Consider the following 6330-nt stretch of genomic DNA (forward strand, 5'->3'; position numbering starts at 1 on the left):
AGAGGGGTACTCAGTAAGTGAAATGACAGCAGTGTCAAGATGGAAGCGCTTATAGCAGCTCAGTGGCCACCCCCACAGGAGCAATTGGCAGCGGCACTTGCCCGGGTATGCCGAGTGCTGATGCCGGCCCTGGCAGTTAGGATATGAAGAGAAAGACTTGCAGGCTTGTATTGGCTAATGCAGGTCATTTTTTGCGAATATCTCAGGAACGGTACATCCTAGAGAGCTGAGACCCACTCTCAAACCTTCCTGGACACCTGATGTACCTATGTGCCAAATTTGGTGAAGATCAGTCCAGTCATTTGGTGCCGCATAAAGAACAGACAGACAGACAGACGTCAGGACAGACAGAAACTCTTTGTGTACCGGCATGTTACCTCCAAAGTATTCTTTCCCAGATAGTAAGTGATATGTGTACTAAGTTTAGTAGAAATTGATCGATGAGTTTTTGAGTTACAGAACAATATGTGTGTAGCAAAAACTGTTGGAACATACAAACTCCATGCAGCTGCTGTTTAGGGGTGTATGGCCCCCACATTTCTTTCCAGGTAGCAAGGGATGTGTATACCAGGTTTTCATTAAAATTGATGGTTGCGTTTTTGAGTGATCGCGAAACATACATACAGTACATACATAAAAGTTGGGACACTATACAAATCGTGAATAAAAACTGAATGCAATGATGTGGAGGTGCCAACTTCTTAAGTTTTATTCAGAATAGAACATAAATCACGGAACAAAAGTTTAAACTGAGAAAATGTACCATTTTAAGGGAAAATATGTTGAATCAGAATTTCATGGTGTCAACAATTCCCCAAAAAGTTGGGACAAGGCCATTTTCACCACTGTGTGGCATCTCCCCTTCTTTTTACAACACTCAACAGACGTCTGGGGACCAAGGAGACCAGTTTCTCAAGTTTAGAAATAGGAAGGCTCTCCCATTCTTGTCTAATACAGGCCTCTAACTGTTCAATCGTCTTGGGCCTTCTTTGTTGCACCTTCCTCTTTATGATGCGCCAAATGTTCTCTATAGGTGAAAGATCTGGACTGCAGACTGGCCATTTCAGTACCCGGATCCTTCTCCTACGCAGCCATGATGTTGTGATTGATGCAGAATGTGGTCTGGCATTATCTTGTTGAAAATGCAGGGTCTTCCCCGAAAGAGATGACGTCTGGATGGGAGCATATGTTGTTCTAGAACCTGAATATATTTTTCTGCATTGATGGTGCCTTTCCAGACATGCAAGCTGCCCATGCCACACGCACTCATGCAACCCCATACCATCAGGGATGCAGGCTTCTGAACTGAGAGTTGATAACAACTTGGGTTCTCCTTGTCCTCTTTGGTCTGGATGACATGGCGTCCCAGATTTCCAAAAAGAACTTTGAATCGTGACTCGTCTGACCACAGAACAGTTTTCCATTTTGCCACACTCCATTTTAAATGATCCCTGGCCCAGTGAAAGTGCCTGAGCTTGTGGATCTTGCTTAGAAATGGCTTCTTCTTTGCACTGTAGAGGATGGCACGGTGGATTGTGTTCACTGACAATGGTTTCTGGAAGTATTCCTGAGCCCATTCTGTGATTTCCTTTACAGTAGCATTCCTGTTTGTGGTGCAGTGTCGTTTAAGGGCCCGGAGATCACGGGCATCCAGTATGGTTTTACGGCCTTGACCCTTACGCACAGAGATTCTCTGAATCTTCGGATGATGTTATGCACAGTTGATGATGATAGATGCAAAGTCTTTGCAATTTTTCACTGGGTAATACCTTTCTGATATTGCTCCACTATCTTTCTGCGCAACATTGTGGGAATTGGTGATCCTCTACCCATCTTGGCTTCTGAGAGACAACACTTCCACTCTGAGAAGCTCTTTTTATACCCAATCATGTTGCCAATTGACCTAATTAGTGTTAATTGGTCTTCCAGCTCTTCGTTATGCTCAAATTTACTTTTTCCAGCCTCTTATTGCTACTTGTCCCAACTTTTTGGGGATTTGTTGACACCGTGAAAATTTGAATCAACATATTTTTCCTTTAAAATGATACATTTACTCAGATTAAACGTTTGATCTGTCATCTACGTTCTATTACAAATAAAATATTGACATTTGCCATCTCCACATCATTGCATTCAGTTTTTATTCACAATTTGTTTAGTGTCCCAATTTTTGGGGAATCCGATTTGTACATACACACACACACATATATACATCCTTCTTTATATATATATATATATATATATATATATATATAGATTACTGCACAATTCGTACTTCTCCTCAGCTAAAAATACCCCTCAAAATTGTTAAGAGGAGTATCACAGCCAGATGCCCCATAACAGTGTCATCCACAGATCCCCCATAAGTGTGACCTTCACAGATCCCCCATAACAGTGTGTCCTCCACAGATCCCCCATAACAGTGTGACCTCCACAGATCCCCCATAACAGTGTGTCCTCCACAGATCCTGCACAACAGTGTGCATGTGCAGCACTATCTTCATTCACTGCTAAGGAATTGTCAGTGATTAGCTATTTACAGAACACTCATAGTATAATGGAGGATGACCGTGCATGTGCATTGTGCTCCCCCTTCACTTCAGGGGCCCGGATGGGACAGCCCCCTTTTTTTCAGCTTGTGGTTTTATGAACGGCACCATGGAAAACAGAAGTGCCCTGGCCATTCATAACGCGGGGTCCATGTCCAAAATTCTTATTGACAATTGAAGGAATGAAAATCCACGCCAAAACTGCATCGAAAACAGTTTTATAAAATGCGTTAGAAAAAAAACACATCCCAAAAAAACCTGATGCAGATTCTGCATTTGCTTTTTCTAAGCACAGAAAATACTCTGTGTGAACATACCCAAAGAGGCTGCAGGATCAGCAGCTTAGGCCTTAGGTTCACACGTCAGTTATTTGATCGGTTATTTACATCAGTGATTGTGAGCCAAAAACCAGGAGCGGAGGTTACACAGACATAAGGTATAATGAAAAGATCTGCACCTGTTCTGTGTTTTTGACTCGCACCTGGTTTTGGCTCACAATACCTTATGGAAACTGACCAAATAACTGAGGTATGAACAAGGCCTTACAGTGGAAAGGCTAGAGAGAGATTATGTGGCATTCTACCACCAGCTGCTGTGGTTGCAACGACTGTCCGAGCCTACAAGGTTCTGCCAGACTTCTAGTCCAATATTTCAGGATCTGGGGCCCCTTTTTAAATTTTGCCCAGGGCCACACTTGGTATAAAACCGGCCCTGACTACAGGGAGAGAGCTTGGTGGTGGCCACCTTCCCCGCTCGTTCTCGGTGTAGGTGCACCTATCAGACAATGGGGGCATATTCTAGTGATATGCCCCCATTTTCTCAGATGGGAATACCCCTTTAAACCATAATCCATTATCATTGGATGAAATTAGTGGGGATTAAAACTGATCTGTAGCAACCAATGTCAAGCAGCTGCTGTCAAAGCACACACACTATAGAGGTACATTGAATAAGAACAAGATGTACTTGAAAAAGACATACATTTGTAAATTCTTAGACAGATCACACATGGAATATTTATATCCATGTTCTCACAGATCACTCTAATATTTTTGTATCCAGGCCACTAAATAAAACTTAGGGACATTAACTATGTCTGGAGAAAAATGGTTTAGATGCCAGCCTGTCCTATTCAGGATTAATATTTTTAGTTTACATAAATTTACTTATTTTTAGGGGGATTGGGATTTCATAAGATACTGCAATTTTGCAATTTTTGTTTTTATTTTGTGTTTTAAATATATGCAGTTCACCATGCATCAACCATATCATGTTACCTTCATTCGACTGGGTGATGCGATTATGGCAATGTCAATTATGTTGCACACTAATAGCACTTCTCATGTTAAATGTTTTTATATGTTTCCACAATCCAAGAGGCACAACTTCTATATTTTTCCGTAGATGTTTGATTTTGCCATGAAGGCATCTTGTTTGCATATCAAGCTGTATTTTTTTAAGTGGTTGTCTCATCATAGACAATGGGGGCATATCGCTAGGATACGCCCCAATTGTCTTATAGGTGTGGGACCCGCACCTATATAGAGAACGGAGCCCCAAAAGTAAAGGAGGGTGCACTGCGCATGCGCAGCCGCCCTTCATTCATTTTCTATAGGGCCGGCGAAAATAGCCAAGTCTATAGAAGTGAGTGGGAGCGGTGGCCGGTCATGCGCGGTGTGCTCCTATTCACTTCTATGGGGAGCCGATTTTGGGAGGACATTTAAATGGTTGAACTCATTCATTTCTATGGAGCCCAAAAAATGCATGTTATCCGCTGTCCGCATGTGGCCGTTTCTTATCCATTTTTTTGGACAAGAATAGCCATTTCTATAATAGGGCCCGAATAAAGTGTGGGATGCACACAGCCGGTATCCGTATTTTGCAGATCCACGTTCGGCAGACTGCGAAATAAAATAGAGTCGTGTCTGTGCATGAGGCCTTAAAGAATTTTTCCGGAATTTTTACATTGACCTATCCTCAGGATAGGTCATCAATATCAGATCGTTGGGGGTCCGACACCCGGCACCCCCGCCAACCAGGGAAGGGACGGTTGCGCTCCATGCGAGCACAGCTTTCCCTTGTTTGTTTACCTGCTCGCCGCCGACAGCGCAGCGGTGAGCAGGTGTAATTACAAATAAGATTATTACTTTTCACTGACATCAAAATCTGAGAAATACAAACAATTGCAGGACTTTTCCTTATACGACAGAACATAAGTTACAGAAAACTGAACAAGCCCTTTAATAGTTGACCTGGGAGGAGAGGGTTCCTGCAAATTATTTCCTGAGAATTTCTAGCGCTGCAGGGTCACTTCTGGGGTTTATTTGTACTGTGGATAGTATTTTCAGGGTGCGGACATTAAAGAATATACATAATGTACAACAGAAATAGGTTTTAATTGCACTGATTTTTGAACACATACAGTACCTTACTAGAATAAATAAATAGTAGGGAAGAACACCCAGCTCCAGGCCATAGTGAGACCATTTTATCATTCAGTGCAGTCCCATGTAAATGAAAAAATCATCACGCCTGGTCCTGTCAATCAAAGTCGAGAGGGTGCTGCAGTTGCAGAGAGAGCAGAATCTCTAGGTGTAACTGCAACACCCCCATTGCTCCTATAGGCTTTTTTACATATAATAAAACATCAGTTTCTGTCAGCTACAAATCTGCTGACAGATGCCCTTTAAAGCAGTTCCTCCTCACACTGTATGTTTCTAGCTGAATCTTGCACAAGCATCCAGGCATGGAGTGTAACACTTCTTTCTTTCTGCAATGTAACCTTAAGATGGACCCTAATGTCAGACTATGCTCTGCACCTTTTTGGGCAGGTTCCTGTACTTACAGTACAGTGTATGCCTCTACAATCTCCTCTGCAAGATGTGGATATTTTCTGTTACATATGTGATCAATCTGCTCTTCCAGTCCAGGCACTGTAAGACTTTAACCTCCTTGACACGTGGTCCTTTTCAGACAGCAATTTTCCAAATAACATCTCTCTACATCGCCGCTTTTACATCTCTCTACATCGCCTGCTTTTTGAATATGCAAATATCATGCCAATTAATACAGTAAATGCATATACCAAACAAAAGCACATTTCAACCTTACCACTGCTCTTACACCCATGTTAATGAAAGCATTACTGCATCATACCATGTAGTTTAAAGACATTTTACTGCCAAAACTGCATTATTACCATTGTAAATTGTCAATACCAGTGTGCAGTGTGTTTTGTAAAAGGAAGGGACTCTGTCTTTAAATTACTAGCAAATTTGCTAGTACTAATAATTTGTGTATCAAACTTGTGACCTTAATTTACAGGCTTAATAATAAAATGCCTGGTAAACTGAAGACTGCAGAACGAAAGACACATCATCTGAGCATCAGAATGTGGGTAGTAGCAGCACCAGCCATCTGGCCAGTACTAGTAGTAGTAGGCCACAGTAGTTCTCCCTGGTTTACCATAGGCACCACAATATTATTGTGGGCAAAGAGGATGACATTTTGGACTGGATGGCTCACTCCTCCTCTCAGTCACAGCAACAGCAAGATGATGTTAAGGTCACCTCTGAGTCGGACACCATGCATTGGTGCCAGGAGTCACAGCATTCCTTCTGTTCCTTCTCTTTGCAGCCACAGAAAAAACTTTCACTCGCCTCCTCCCAGTCTTTACTGCCACTCCTAGTGGGGCACCTTCTTTTTTTTTCCTAAGAAGAGGCAACGAAACCCCACCACATGCTATGGAAGATACTTAGTAGAGTTCCCTATTGATGACTTG

This window comes from Bufo gargarizans, chromosome 2 (genome assembly GCF_014858855.1).
Source record: "Bufo gargarizans isolate SCDJY-AF-19 chromosome 2, ASM1485885v1, whole genome shotgun sequence".
NCBI classification, from domain to species: domain Eukaryota; kingdom Metazoa; phylum Chordata; class Amphibia; order Anura; family Bufonidae; genus Bufo; species Bufo gargarizans.